The sequence below is a fragment of the Muscardinus avellanarius genome (assembly GCF_963383645.1).
Source record: "Muscardinus avellanarius genome assembly, chromosome: 4".
Classification (NCBI taxonomy): domain Eukaryota; kingdom Metazoa; phylum Chordata; class Mammalia; order Rodentia; family Gliridae; genus Muscardinus; species Muscardinus avellanarius.
In genome coordinates, this window is record NC_137789.1 from 152,832 (window position 1) to 168,829 (window position 15,998).

The following is a 15,998-nucleotide window of genomic DNA, read 5'->3' on the forward strand; positions in this document are numbered from 1 at the left end:
ATTCTACCTTTGAGCTATACTCTTAGCCCTATATTCATTTTTTTTTTTTTTTTTTTTTTTTTTTTTTTTTTTTTTTTTGGTGGTACTGGGGTTCCTGGAAACCCTTCTACCTCCGGGCTACACTCCCAGACCTATTTTATTTATACTTTTTTTATTTGGAAACAGGGTCTCTTAAGCCAGCACGGCTGGCTTCGAACCTGCGTGATCCTCCTGTCTCCACTTCCCAAGCACAGGGATTACAAGCATGTGCCACCACGCCAGGTGCTCCTATATCTTTCTTTCTTGCCTTTTTTTTTTTTTTTTAACGTGGAACTGGAGATGGAACCCTGGGGCATTCTACCTCTGAGCTATACCGCCAGCCCTATTTTTTATTCCTTATTTTGATTTTATTTTATTTATTTTTGCGGTATTAGGGATGGAACCCAGGGGCATTCTACCTCCAGGCTACACCCCTAGCCTTATTTTTTATTCTTTATTTTGAAACAGGGTCTTCCTGAGTTCCAAAGGAACTCACTAAGTAGTAGCTGAGTCTGTACTCGCACTTCGATCCTCCTGTCTCAGCCTGCCAAATGCTAACAAGCATGTGCCACCAAGCCTGGCTTATTCTTTTTTGTGTGTGGTACTGGGGATGGAACCATTCTACCTCTGGACTACGCTTCCAGATGTATTTTTTATATTTTATTTGGAAACGGTCTCTTAAGCCAGCGAGGCTGGCTTTGAACCTGTGCGATCCTCCTGTCTCAGCCTCCCAAGAGCGGGGATTAAAAGCCTGTGCAACCATGCCCGGTGCTTATTTTGAAACAGGGTCTCACTGAGTTGCAAAGAGCCTTACTAAGTAGCTGAGGCTGTCCTCAAACTACCATCCTCCTGTTTTAGCCTTCCAAATGCTGGGATAACAGGCATACGCCACCATGCCTGGCTTAATCCACATTATTTAAAGTCCCTTTTGAGCCAGGCATGGTGGCACAGGTTTGTAATTCCCGCACTTGGAATTACAAGTGCTGAGACAGGAGGATCGCACAGGTTCGAAGCCAGCCTCGCTACTGAGTGAGGCTCTCAGCAACTTAGTGAGACCCTGTTTCCTAATAAAATATAAAATAGGTCTGGGAGCGTAGCCCGGTGGTAGAAGGCCCCTGGGTTCCGTCCCCAGTACCACCAAAAAAAAAAAAAAAAAAAAGTCCCTAATGTATTTTATTTTCTATCTAGCTTCCGTGTACCAGAAAATATACAACCCTTAACTTTTTCTTTTTTTTTTTTTTTTTTTTTGCGGTACTGGGGATGGAACCCAGGGGCATTTTACCTCTGAACTACACCCCCCTTTTTTTGGTGGTGCTAGGGGTAGAACCCAGAGGCTTTCTACCTCCAGGCTATACTCCCAGACCCCATTTTTTTTTTTTTAATTTTATTTGGAAACAGGGTCTCGCTAAGTTGCCGAAATCCTCACTAAGTAGCCGAGGCTGGCTTCGAACCCATGCGATCCTCTTGTCTCAATCTCCCAAGCGCGGAGATTATAAGCGTGCATCACCACGCCCGGTTTTTTTTTTTTTTTGGTCCTGGAGGTGGACCACAGGGGCTTTTCTACCTCTGGGCTATACTCCCAGACCTATTTTACACTTTATTTGGAAACAGGGTCTCTTAAGCAAGCTTCAAACAAGGTTTGAAGCAAGGCTGGCTTCAAACCTGCGGGATCCTCCTGTCTCCGCCTCCCAAGTATGGGGATTACAAGCATGCTTTATTTATATTTTGCGGATCTGGGGATGGGACCCAGAGGCATTTGACCTTCTAGCTACGCCTCCTGCCCAATTTTTTATTCTATTTTGTTTTGTTTTGTTTTGGTGGTATTTGGGTTCTTGGAAGCCCTTCTACCTCTGGGCTACACTCCCAGACCTATTTTTTATATTTTTATTTGGAAACAGGGTCTCTTAAGCCAGCGTGGCTGACTTTGAACCTGAGTGATCCTCCTGTCTCCGCCTCCCAAGCATGGGAATTACAAGTGTGCATCACCACGCCCAGCTCTCTCTATTTTGAAACAGAGTCTCACTGAGTTGCAAAGGGCCTAAGTAGCTGAGGCTGTCCGCGAACCGCCATCCTCTTGTCTCAGCCTCTCAAATGCTGGGATTACAAGCCTCCGTCACCATGCCCAGCTTTTATTGTTTTATTATTTTTATTTTTTATATTTTTTGGTGGTATTGGGGGTAGAACCCAGAGACTTTCTACCTCTGGGCTATACTCTAAGACTTATTTTATAGTTTATTTGGAAACAGGGTCTCATTAAGTTGCTAAGAGCCTAAGTGGCTAAAGCTGGCTTCAAACCTGTGTGATCTTCCTGTCTCAGCCTCCCAAGTGTTGGGATTATAAGCGTTCTCCACCATGCCCAACTTATTCTTTATTTTGAAACAGGGTCTCATTGAGCTGCAAAGGGCCTCACTAAGTAGCTAAGGCTGTCCACGAACCCTGATCCTCCAGTCTCAGCCTCCTAAATGCTGGGATTACAAGCATGTGCCACCACACCCGGCTATTATTTTATTTTGAAATAGGGTCTCATTAAATTGTGGAGGGCCTCACTAAGTAGCTGAGGCTGGCCACAAACAGCGATCCTCCTGTCTCCACCTCCCAAATGCTGTGATTACAAGCATGCACCACTACACCCGGCTATTGTTTAAAATTTTTAAATTGAGACCAAGTGTGGTGGTGCATGCTTCTGCTCTCAGTACTTGGGAGGCTGAAACAGAAGGATGATAGGTTTGAGGACAGCTTCAGTAAGTAGTGAAACTTTCATCATCCTAGGAAGACCCTGTTTCAAAACAAATTAATAAAATAGGGCCAAGGGTATAGCTCAGAGGTATAAAGCTCCTGAGCTTAATCCCCATTATGACAAATACACATGTACAAAGTTTTTTAAAAGTATTTATTTGTTTATTTATTTTTGTACAAGGGATGGAACTAGGGGACTTTCTACCTTCAGGCTTATACCCCAGACCTATTTTCTTTATTTGCAAACAAGTTCTCACCAAGTTGCTGAGGGCCTCATTAAGTTGTTGAGGCTGGCTTCGAACCTAAGCTTCTTAAGTACTGGGATTACGAGTGTGTGCACGCCACCGCACCTGTACTTTTGCATACTGTTGCTGCATTCTACAAAATTTGACTCATTATCATAATAGTTGCTCGGGGAATTGTGACACTGCTTGGAATCCCAATACTTGAGAGGCTGAGACAGGAGGATCACATGTTCACAGCCAGCCTCGGCAATTTAGTGAGGCCCTCTGCAATTAAATGAGACCCTGATTTAAAATAGAAAATAAAACAGGGCTGGGGTGTACTTCAGAGGTAGAATGCCCCTGGGTTCAATCCTCAGCACCAAAAATAAATAAATTAATTAATTAGCTAAAAAGTAATAAGGCATGGTGGCACACACTTGTAATTCCAGTACTTGGGAGGCTGAGACAGGAGAATCAGGTTCAAAGCTAGTCTCAGCAATTTAGTGAGGCCCTCTGCAACTTAGTGAGACTTTGTTCAAAATAAAAAATAAGGCTAGGGGTGTCACTTAGAGGTAGAGTGTCACTGGATCTAATCACCAGTGCCAATAAATAAATATATAGTTAAACTGAGCATGGTAGTACATGTCTATAATCCCAGTACTTGAGAAGCAGAGACAAGTGGATCACAGGCTTGAGGCCAGCAGGCTGTAATGGAAAGATGTCCGTTTCAAAAGAAAAGTAAGCTGGGCGTGGTGGCGCACACTGTAATCCCAGCATTTGGCCTTTTGCAACATAACTGTTTCAAAAATAAAGAATAAAAAATAGGGTTAGGGATGTAGCTTGGAGGTAGAATGCCCCTTGGTTCTAGCCCCAGTACTGTAAAAAATAAAAATAAAAAAGGGGTGGGGTACAGGTCAATGGTAGAGTGCCTCTGTGTTCATTCCCTATGTTTGTCTGTCTCTGTCTCACATACACATACACACAAGTTAGCCACTGTGGTAGAGCACCTAGAATCTCAGTACTTGGAAGGCTGAGACTAGAGGATTGTAGGTTGGAGGTCAGCCTCAACAATGTAGCCAACCCTCAGCAACTTAGTAAGACTATTTCACCATTTTTTTTTTAAATGGGTGTCTGTGGATGGAACCCAGGGTCATTCGACCTCAGGCTACACCCTCTGCCCTATTTTTTATTCTTTATTTTGAAACTGGATCTCACTGAGTTGCAGAGGGCCTTACTAAGTAGTTGAGCTGTCCAGGAACCACGATCCTCTGGTCTCAGCCTCCCCAGTGCCTGTATTACAAATGTGTGCCACCATGCCCGGCTCTGTTTCAACATTTAAAAAGCACTGGGAAGCTGGATGTGCAGATGCACACTTGTAATTCTAGCATTTGAGAGGCCGAGACAGGAGGATCGCGATTCACAGATAGCCTCAGCTACTTAGTGAGGTCCTTTGCAAATCTGTGAGACCTTCTTTCAAATAAAGAGTAAAGCCAGGCGTGGTGGCGCACACTTGTAATTCCAGCATTTGGGAGGCTGAGACAGGAGGATTGCGGTTAGAGGACAGCTTCAGCTAACTACTTAGAGAGCCTCTTTGCAACTCAGTGAGACCCTGTTTCAAAATAAAGAATAAAAAATGGGTCTGGGAAGCCAGACGAGGTGGCACACTCTTCTAATCCCCACCCTTGGGAGGTGGAGACAGGAGGATCTCGCAGGTTTGAAGCCAGCCATGCTAGCTTAAGAGACCCTGTTTCCAAATAAAAATATAAAAAAGCCGGGCGTGGTGGTACACGCTTGTAATCCCCACGCTTGGGAGGCCGAGACAGGAGGATCACACGGGTTTGAAGCCAGCCTCAGGTACTTAGTGAGGCTTTCAGCAATTTAGTGAGACCCTGTTTCCAAATAAAATATAAAAAAAGGTCTGGGAGTATAGCCCGGATGTAGAAAGCCTCTGGGTTCCACCCCCAGTATCACACACACACAAAAAAAAAAGTATAAAATAGGTCTGGGAGGATAGCCTGGAGGTAATAGGGCTTCCAGGAACCCCAGTACCACCAAAAGGAGAAAGAAAAGGCTATGAGCTGGGCGTGGTGGCACACGCTTATGATCTCAGCATTTGGGAGGCTGAAACAGGAAAATCACGGTTTGAGGACAAGCTGAGCCACTTAGGCTTAGGCTGGAGTGTATGTCAGAGGTAAAATAACACTGTTCAATTCCTTCATACCAAAGAAAAAAGACTGGGGCGTAGTTTGGAGAGAAAGCACTTCTAGGGTTTGATCCCAGTTTTTTAAAAAAGTTGCCACTTAGTAATTCTTTCCTTGTTAATTGTGGTACTGAGGATTGAACGCTGAGCTACATCCCCACATCTATTTTTTAAATTTAATTTAGAAACTATCTTGCTAGGCTGATAAGAGCGTTACTACTTGCTGAGTCTGTCATCAAACCTGCACTCTTCCTGTCTCAGCCTCCCAAGTCCTGGGATTACAGCCATAAACCACCACACTGACAGCTTTTTGATGTTAATACTGACTTCCCTTGAGGTTCGACCTAGGAACATCTCTCTGTTCTACTGTCTTCTATGGTGTTTGGGTCCTGCTTGTGTTTGAGGGCTTGAGCCTGTTCCTGTGGATGTTCAGAATGTCTCTGCCTGCCCTTTCTCCCATGGCCCAAGGCCCAAGAGAGCTTTGAATTTTAGGGTTTGCCTGGCTTTTGATCATTGTCCCTCCCTGTGCAGACTGGCATTGGAAGGGCTTGGGGACACTCCACATCATGGGTGCTGGTGGTCCCCATAGAGCAGGGTGCTATGTAGGCACACACAGATCACCACCACTCTAGTCTACTGAGGGGTCTTCCACACAGGGACTCTAGGTTGGGAGTCCAAGGGTGAAGATTGAACCTTGGAGCTTTTTGATTTGGCCTGCTTTATATCTTTGTTTGGTTTTATTTTTAAAAATTTTCCATCTTCTTTCTCGACCACTCCCACCTCTTGGGAGCACCTCTACCCTCTGAACTGAAAGGCAGTCCTGTTGTGCCTAGCTCTGCTGTGTGAGGCACTGACTTGGGTTGGCGTGTCCCTTCACCTGCTTGCTCTCTCTCCCTCTCAGAACCAGCCCAGTGTTTGTTGACAAAGGCCTCTGGAGATTGTGGGTATCCAGGAGTTCCTCACTGTAGGGCTTTAGGAGTGAGACAGATCTGGACAGAATGGTTCTTTTGTACAGATCCTCACCCCATCCACAGAGGCTCTGCCTGTGCCTGGTAGACTTTTGCACCTGGAAACCAGAGGAGGCTGAGCCTTCACCACACTCTCAACCATCTCTTTCTCTTTTGCCCACACAGCAGGATTCCTGGTCTTCAAACCTGAGCTGATCTCCCGGTTGGAACGGGGACAGGAGCCATGGGTCCTGGACTTGCAGGGAGTAGAGGGGACAGAGGCACCACAGACCTCCCAGACAGGTGAGGTGCAGGCCCTGTCAAATGAGCCACAGGTGGAACTGCAAGGCATGAGAGGTTGGGTGAGTCCCAATGGCCAGGCTGAGCTTCTGGGGAGCACCACCAGGCAGGGACAAGCCTAGAAGGAAACATAGGCAGGCACAGGCTGCCTTGCGAGAGACCAGATCCCAAAAAAGCAAGAGCACAAAATACCTGGACACTCAGCAAAAAATTTTTGTCTTTGAATTTGCTACATACTTTGTTCAATTTCTTTCTTTTCTTTTTTTTCTAGTACTGGGGATGGAATTCAGAGGCATTGTACTTCTGAGCTACACCCCCAGCCCTATTTTTTATTCTTTATTTTGAAACAGGATGTCACTGAGTTGCTAAGGGCCTTACTAAGTAGCTGAGGCTGGCCGCGAACCTCTAGATTCTAGATCTCAGCCTCCTAAATGCTGGGATTACAAGTGTGCGGCACTGTGCCCAGCTTCAATTTCTAATTTTACTAACATTCTTTTGTGTGTGTGTGTGTGTGTGTGTGTGTGTGTGTGTGTGTGTTATTGAGAGTGGAACCCAGAGGCGTGTGTGTGTGTGTGTGTGTGTGTGTGTGTGTGTGTGTGTGTGTGTGTGTTATTGAGAGTGGAACCCAGAGGCATTCCACCTCCCAGCTACATACCCAGTCTGCTGTGTGTGTGTGTGTGTGTGTGTGTGTGTGGTACCGGGGATGGAACTCAGGGGGATCATACCTCTGAGCTACACCCCTAGCCCAATTTTTTAGTCTTTTCATTTTATTTATTTATTTATTTATTTATTTATTTATTTATTTATTGTAGTACTGGGGATGGAACCCAGGGGTAGTCTACCTCTGAGCTACACCCCTATATTTATTTTTTATTCTTTATTTTGAAACAGTATCTCACTGAGTTGCAGAGGGCCTCACTAAGTAGCTGAGGCTGTTCACAAACCACATTCCTCCTGTCTCAGCCTCTGGATGCTGGGATTACAGGCGTGTACCACCACGCCTGGCTTACTAACATTCTTGTTAAAGGCATAAATCTGTAGATCCCAAGAAGCATTGAACTCAGCTCAGCAGCCTCTCCTCAGGTAAATGCATTCCTCAAGGCAGTTCCCTCACTAGCCGCTCCCTCCAGAACTCCTTGTGGACATTGGTGTATTGGTCTCCTGTGGCTGCTGTAACACAGTGTCACAAACCTGGTTCCTCAAAACAACAAATTGTGTCACGGCTGTCAGGCCAGAAGTCTTCAGGGCCATATCCCAGGAAGGCTTTGTTACCTCTTAAGCATCTGGTACTTCCTGCAGATCTTTGTGCTCCTTGTAGACTCCTCACTCCAGATTCTGCCTGTCTTCACATGGCTGTCTTTTACAAGGACAGCAGTCCTATTGGATTAGAGGCCACCTGACAATCTTATCTTTTTTGTGTGTGTGTGTGATACTGGGGTTAGAACCCAGAGGCTTTCTACCTCCAGGCTATACTCCCAGACCTTTTTTATATTTTATTTGGAAACAGGGTCTCACTAAGTTGCTGAAAACCTCACTAAGTAGCTGAGGCTGGCTTCGAACCCATGCAATTCTCCTGTCTCAGCCTCCCAAGTGCAGGAATAACAAGCTTGCGCCACCAAGCCCGGCAATCTTATCTTACATATATAAGACTGTAGTGACCTTCTTGCTACACTGCACTCTGCACTGCCCTCCAGTGGAGGTTTTTTTGATCCTCCCTGAGAAGGAGGCAAAGCTGTGCGAAGGTCAGTTAAAACCCAGCCTCCCAAACCAGGCGTGGTAGCGCATGCTTGTAATCCCAGCATTCAGGAGGCTGAGACTGGAGGATTGTGGTTCGCAGACAGCCTCAGCTACTTAGTGAGGCTCTCTGCAACTTAGTGAGACCCTGTTTCAAATAAAGAATAAAAAATAGGGCAGAGGATGTAGCTCGAAGGTCAAATGCCCCTGGGTTCCATCTCCAAACCCACAAAAAACAACAACAACAAAAAAAAACAGCCTCCCAACCAGGCGTGGGATGCACACTTATAATCCCAGTGGCACAGGTTCGAAGCCAGTGTCAGCTACTTAGTGAGGCTCTCAGCAACTGAGTGAGACCCTGTTTCCTTGGGCTTCAATTATAGGTCCCTAGGAACTACTTGGGGGAAGTATTGGTGCTAAAAAGGGTCAGAAGAATATGGGCCAGGGGCTGCCGAGAGCAGGTGGGTAAGGGAATTTTGTCACTGTGAGGGTCTGGGGACTTGTGTTGTGCAGGGTTAGGTCAGTTTGTTTTTTGTTTTTTGTTTTTTGTTTTTTTTGTTTTTTTTTTTTTTGGTGATACTGGGGTTCCTGGGCACCCTTCTATCTCCGGGCTACACTCCCAGACCCATTTTATATTTTTATTTGGAAACAGGGTCTCTTAAGCCAGCCAGAGCTGCTGGCTTCGAACAGCGCTATCCTCCTGTCTCCATCTCCCAAGCGCGGGAATTACAAGGGTGCGCCACCACACCCGGCTAGGTCAGAATTTTTGAAAACGTAAAACAGGAGACAAGCGTGGCAGTACACACCTGTAATCCCAGTACTAAGGAAGCTGAGACAGGAATATCATAGGACTGAGGCCCTCCGCAACTTAGTAAGACTTTATTTTAAAATAAAGAAGTAGCCGGGCGTGGTGGCGCACGCTTGTAATCCCCGCGCTTGGGAGGCGGAGACAGGAGGATCGCGCAGGTTCGAAGCCAGCCGCGCTGGCGTAATAGACCCTGTTTCAAAAATATAAAATAGGTCTGGGAGCGTAGCCCGGAGGTAGAAGGGCTTCCAGGAACCCCAGTACCACCAAAAAAAAATAAAATAAAGAAGTAAAATAGGGCTGGGGTGTAGCGCAAAGGTAGAATGTCCCTAGGTTCAATTCCCAGTACTACATTAAAAAAAAAAAAAGTAAACCAGGCTTCTCACAGACATAGTCACAAGGACCCAGAGGAAAGGGAATGTGAACGTAGTTGGGTGTTCGGTCTGGTCCCTCAGTGAGGGTTGCTCTTGGCTATAAGCTGCATACGCGCTGAGGATGTCTTTTGTGCACAGCGGGAGCCTGGGCCATGCCTGGGTCAGCAGTGCCTTTGGGGCCTCTGGATCCTTGGTAAGGGGAAGAGGAGCAGCGCTCGTCCCTAGTCCATGTCCTGCTCGTCCCTAGTCCATGTCCTGCTTTCTCAGCCACACAGCAGGGAAGGATCAGGAAGGACAAGAAGCAGGCTGAGGAGCAGGTTTGCTGTGAGGAACTTCCTGCTGTGGGCAGGTCAGCAGGGCCACATGGGGTCTCTCAGCATGGCCTCTGGCCAGCTGCTTACCCTGAGTCTCTGCTGTCTGTGGGTGAAGGTTTTCTTACCTCACCGGGTTGTGGAAGACCAACCGAGGATCCACTAGGAACTGTTCCTTGTGTGCAGAAGAGCTCAGGTAGCAGCCCTGCCCTCACAGTATGAATGACAGGAATGTTTTTCGATGACTAAAAGAAGGTGTAGACCCACCACCAGTGGTTAGGAATGGGCATAGTTGATGAGGTTGAAGCCCTGAATCTGAGCTGTGGATTCATTCTGGGTTAGAGCCAGACTGGAGGAATGACCATGGGTTTGTTTTTTGGGTTTTTTTTTTTGTTGTTGTTGTTGTTTGTTTGTTGTGGTACTGGGGATGGAACCCAGAGGCATTCTACCTCTAAGCTATACCACCAACCCTATTTTTATTACTTTATTTTGAAACAGGGGCTCACTAAGTTGGGGAGGGCCTTACTAAGTAGCTAAGGCTGGCCAAGAACCATGATCCTCCTTTCTTAGCCTTCCAAGTACTGGGATTACAAGAGTGCGTTACCACGCCCAGCTTATGACCATGTTTTTGTCATGTGATTGTGATCATGGAAAAGTCTTGACTTCAGCTGAGATGTTTGCTGGAATTTCAGAGTGGGGATGAAAGTGGAGAGCAGATGTCAGGATTGCCATTAGGGGGCTGTTGGGTAGGAGGACCCTTCCACAAACTCGCCTCAGGAATAGCAGTGTGAGCTGCTGGGTGTGGCCACTCACCTCCAGTAGAGGTGGCAACTGGAGGGAGCAGAAAGGTCCCTGCCACAAGTAGCCTAAGTGCCCAGTCCTCTTCTGGGCACCCCTGCTAAGGCCCCCAGCATCTCTTCAGCTTCATTCTCTCATGTCCCCTTTACTCTGTCTTTTCTCTGAGCTCAGGAATTTTTAAATTTTCTAATTGTTTCAGATTCTACCATTAGGACTGACCAGTCCAGCAAGGACGTGGACATTCTAAAGCCTCAGGGTCCTGGTTGTGGAGACACTTCCAGTTCTGAAGTCTGGTCAGAGAGTCATCCAAGCAGCCCTGGACTGAGAGAGAGGGGCTTCCTCTTCCACAAGCACTGTTTGAATAATGGGATTGTGGCTCCTAAGTCCTTTACCAAGAATGCTGCCCAGGAACGCAAGGAGCTGGGGGCCAGTGGCCTGGGTTGTCAGCCTGATGAAAGTCATAGACACAGTGTGGAAGGGATGTTGCAGAGATGCAAGGTGTGTGGCAAAGGTTTCAGATCCACTTCAGATCAGGCCATGTACTGGGAAGTTAATACGGAGGAGAAACCTAACCACTGTCAAGAATGCCAAAGACAACTAGCTGGCTGCTTGCAGGGGAAACATCCCAACAACTGCTCTGGGGAGAAGTCCTACCAGTGTGGCGAGTGTGGGAAAGTCTTCAGGCTGTGCTCACAGCTCAATCAGCATCAGAGAATCCACACTGGAGAGAAACCATTTAAGTGTGTGGAGTGTGGAAAAGCCTTTCGCCTGAGCTCAAAACTTATTCAGCATCAAAGAATTCATACTGGAGAGAAGCCGTACAGGTGTGAGGAATGTGGGAAAGCCTTTGGTCAGAGCTCAAGCCTCATCCATCATCAGAGGATCCACACAGGAGAGAGGCCCTATTGTTGCCAGGAGTGTGGGAAGGCCTTCAGCCAGCAGTCTCAGCTGGTCAGACACCAGAGGACTCACACTGGAGAGAAGCCCTACCCATGCAGAGAGTGTGGCAAAGCCTTCAGCCAGAGTTCCACTCTGGCTCAGCATCAGAGGATGCATGCAGGAGAGAAATCTCAGATCTTAAGAGCCTCAGAAAGTCCAAGTGTCCTTGTACATCAGAGGAGTCATGCTGTGGAGAAGCCATTCGAGTGTGAGCAATGTGGGAAAGCCTTCAGGTGGGTCTCTCGTCTAAGTCAACACCAACTGATCCACACTGGAGAAAAGCCGTACAAATGTAACAAGTGTACAAAAGCCTTTGGTTGTAGCTCACGCCTCATTCGCCATCAGAGAACTCACACTGGAGAAAAGCCATTTAAATGTGACGAGTGTGGGAAAGGCTTTGTGCAGGGATCACACCTTATTCAGCACCAGCGGATACACACTGGAGAAAAGCCGTATGTGTGCCATGACTGTGGGAAAGCCTTCAGCCAGAGCTCCAGCCTTATCTACCACCAGAGGATCCACAAGGGAGAGAAGCCCTACGAATGCCGCCAATGTGGGAAAGCCTTTAGTATGAGCACGCAGCTCACCATCCACCAAAGGGTTCACACAGGGGAGAGACCCTATAAGTGCACTGAGTGTGGGAAAGCCTTCAGCCAGAACTCCACCCTTTTCCAGCACCAGATAATTCATGCTGGAGTAAAGCCCTACGAGTGCAGTGAATGTGGAAAGGCCTTTAGTCGGAGCTCATATCTTATTGAACATCAGAGAATACACACTAGAGCCCAGTGGTACTATGAGTATGGGAACACACTGGAAGGTTCCACCTTTGTGAGCCGGAAAAAAGTTAACACTATTAAAAAATTGCATCAGTGTGGTGAGTGTGAGAAAATATTCAGGTGGCAATCACATCTGATTATACACCAGAGAATTCACACTGGAGAGAAGCCTTTCAAATGTAACAGCTGTGGCAAGGCTTTTAATCGGAGCTCCAGGCTTACTCAGCATCAGAAAATTCACGTGGGATAAACCGTCCACCTGTTTGGATGTATAGGTATGAATAAACCTGCAGCCTTAACTCACTTATATGAGGATATTTAAACGGACAAGAACTTAGGATATTGGAATAGATTTAGAATTGCTCTTAAGAAAGAAAATGTAGCCGGGCGTGGTGGCACACAGTTGTGATCCCAGCATTCGGGAGGCTGAGACCAGAGGATTGCAGTTCACGGACAGCCTCAGCTACTTAGTGAGGCTCTATGCAACTTATTGAGACCCTATTTCAAAATACAGAATAAAAACTAGGACAGGGGGTGCAGCTCGGAGGTTGGATGCCCCGGGTTCCATCCCCAGACCTGCAAAAAAAAAAAAGAATGTACAAGTTCATACAAAATGTATGTGTATTTGCTGGAATGTTTAACATTTGACCATTCAATAAAGCCTGTATCCCTCATACTCAGGGTGTAGTTTCTGTAAGGTTTGTTTTTTGTTTTGTTTTGTTGCCAAACTAGGGATTGAACTCAGGGGCATTCTACCTCCCAGCTACTTGCAGAGGGCCTCACTAAGTAACTGAGGCTGGCTGCGAACCTGTAATCCTCCTGTCTCAGCCTACAAAGTACTGGGATTACAATCCTGCACCATCATGCCCAGTTTTTTTTTTTTTTTTTATTAAATCATCTAGCCAGGCGTGGTGGTACACACTTGAAATCCCAACATTTGAGAGGCTGAGACAGGAGGATCACCTTTCGAAGACAGCCTCAGCTACTACTTAGGCCCTTTGCAACTCAGTGAGACCCTGTTTCAAAATAAAGAATAAAAATAATAGAGCTGAGGGTGTAGCTTGTAGGTAGAATGCTCCTGTGTTCCATCTCCGGTACTGCAAAAAAAAAAAAAAATCATCTCCTCAGTCGGTGCCCAGCTCAAGACTATCCTTTCCAGAAGTTATGGAGAGCACATTTCTGTTTCACAGATCTGGGGATGGCAGGCAAGTTACCTACAGCAATATTCAGCGCCCTGTTGGCTTCAATGCCCGTCTCACAGGTTCACACCAAGGGCTGGGTGGATGCATGCATACAGTGGGAATGTCAGCCAGGAAACGGGTGGGGAATGAGTCATTATTATGGTGACTGGCAAGAGTCTTCTCTGTTGTGGGCAGGGTGTTACCTCACTCCTTGAGATTTTTGCTGCCAATCATCCTTGTGAGATGGCCCAGGGAACGCATAGTGAGGCCTTGCACTCTTGACTCCCACAGTCAGACAATGTAGGAAGGCTTATGTGTGGCTTGGCAGGTTTTTTGCCTGAAACAGTTTTCATGAGAGTCCGCTGCTCCTGCAACCACTGGTGAATCTGACAGGTGGGACTCTTATCTCCCAGGATGTCTGAGGCCTCACCACAGCAGCAGGAGGCCAAGTGCAGTACTGCCTCTGTCCTTAGAGTTCTGGTCATTTAGCAATCAGCACCTTCAGTGGCACCAGTGGACCAAAGTTCAGTTTGTGACTCATTAACCCAGGGTTTTGCTCCTCTCCCGTAGCAGTAGTGTGTGTGCCAAAGTTTTGCCCCAGGAATCTCTAAGTGATACAACCCAACACAGGCTGCCTTTCAGGGTCCCTTGGCTGTGGTGCACTTGGGCACAGTGCAGTCAATTTCATCTCCCCTGAACAGCTTCAGGGAGGACCAGCTAACAGGCCTCTCTCTTCCCTTACTGCCAATCTGAAAGTTTTGAATCTGCTAAATGTAACTTGTTGCCTGCATGTGTTTTGTTTGGTACCCAGACCCAACTGGTAGCCAGTGCTTATTGAACTTTGCATAATTCACCTCCGAGGGCCTGGGTGCCATCTCTGAAATAAGCATCCAGGGAGACAGTGCTGTCCTCTTGCCTCCCAGTCCCCCGTAGGAAGGTAAAGGCCTAACTTCATTGGTACCTTGTTCCAACTTACAGAACTGCCACCCATGATAGAAACATGAGGTTTGTTTACCTACCAGATAAGCACCAATTATCACACTTGCTCACACTGGTGTGCATGTGTGTGTGTGTGTGATTTTGCACTTGCCTGGCTGTTTGGGCTCCCCACCCATTCTGTCTTTCCCCTTTCTGCTCCTGCACTCCTTCTGCACAGATCACTTTTCTCAACTGCAGTGGTCACCAGCTGCAGTCAGTGGTCTTTACTGTAGTCAATGTCTGTCTTTGTTTTCCATAAACAGGGACAGCTTGTCACTTCCAGTGTAGATCAGATGAAGGGACCAAGCTGTGACTATGACAGGCCCCCAGGCCAGGCCAAGTACTGACCCTAGGGAGAAGCAGAGCTGGAATGACAGACTTTGCCGCCCTTTTTTTTTTTTTTTTTTTTTTTAAGATTTAAAGAAGTTTATTAGAAAGATAGAAATACAGAAAACAGAAATACAGCTCCATACCAGACTGGCATGTGGGGGTGACTCGAAATGAATACACCCTTTGCCACCTTTCTGAAACTTAGTGAGACCCTGTTTCAAAATAGAATAATACGGCTCAGAGGTAGAATGCCCCTGCATTCGATCCCTAGTACCACACACACACACACACACACACACACACACACACGAACTACATCACATTCATTCACTAAGTACACTTGGCATCATAATTGTGGCAATCACAGGTTGTTTGTTTGTTTATTGTGGTGCTGGACATGAGACCCAGGGGCATTCTACCTCTGGACTTCCAGCCCTTATTCTCTTTATTTTTTTATTATTTATTTTTTTGTGGTACTGGGGATGGAACCCAGGGGCTTTCTACCTCCAGACTATACTCTCAGACCTATTTATATTTTATTTGGAAACAGTGTCTCACTAAGTAGCTGAGGCTGGCTTCAAACCTGTGCAATCCTCCTGTCTCAGCCTCCCAAGTGCGGGGATTACAAGTGTGCACCACTACGCCCGGCTTATTTTATTTATTTTGAAACACTGTCTTGCTAAGTGGCTGAGGCTGTCCGTGAACCGTGATCCTCCAGTCTCCATCTCCTGAATGCTGGGATTACAAGCATGCACCACCACGCCCTGCACTATTTTATTTTTATTTTTTATTTATTTTTTGCGGGTCTGAGGATGGAACCTAGGGGCATTCGACCTCCGAGCTACACCCACTGCCCTATTTTTTATTCTTTATTTTGAAACTGGGTCTCACTGAGTTGCAGAGGGCCTCACTAAGTAGCCGAGGCTGTCCGCGAACTGCGATCCTCTGGTCTCAGCCTCCCAAATGCTGGGATTACAATTATTTTTTATTTTGAAACGGTCTCACTGAGTTGCAAAGGGCCTCACTAAGTAGCTGAGGTTGGCTGCAAAACATGATCCTCCTGTCTCAGCCTCCCAAATGCTGGGATTGCAAGCATGCACCACCACGCCTGCCTCCCTATTTTAATTTTTAAAAAGGGACTTGGTAGGTTATGAGAGTTTCACTTATTTTTTGAGGCTATCCTCAAATATGTGATCCTCCTTTCTTAGTCTCCCAAGTACTGAGATTACAAGTATGCACCACCATGCCCAGTTTAGATTTTTTTTTTTTTTTTTTTTTTTTTTTTGGTGGTACTATGTTGGGAGCCATTAAGGCCTTCCCCTAGATTGGTGTCTCTGACTCAGCTGA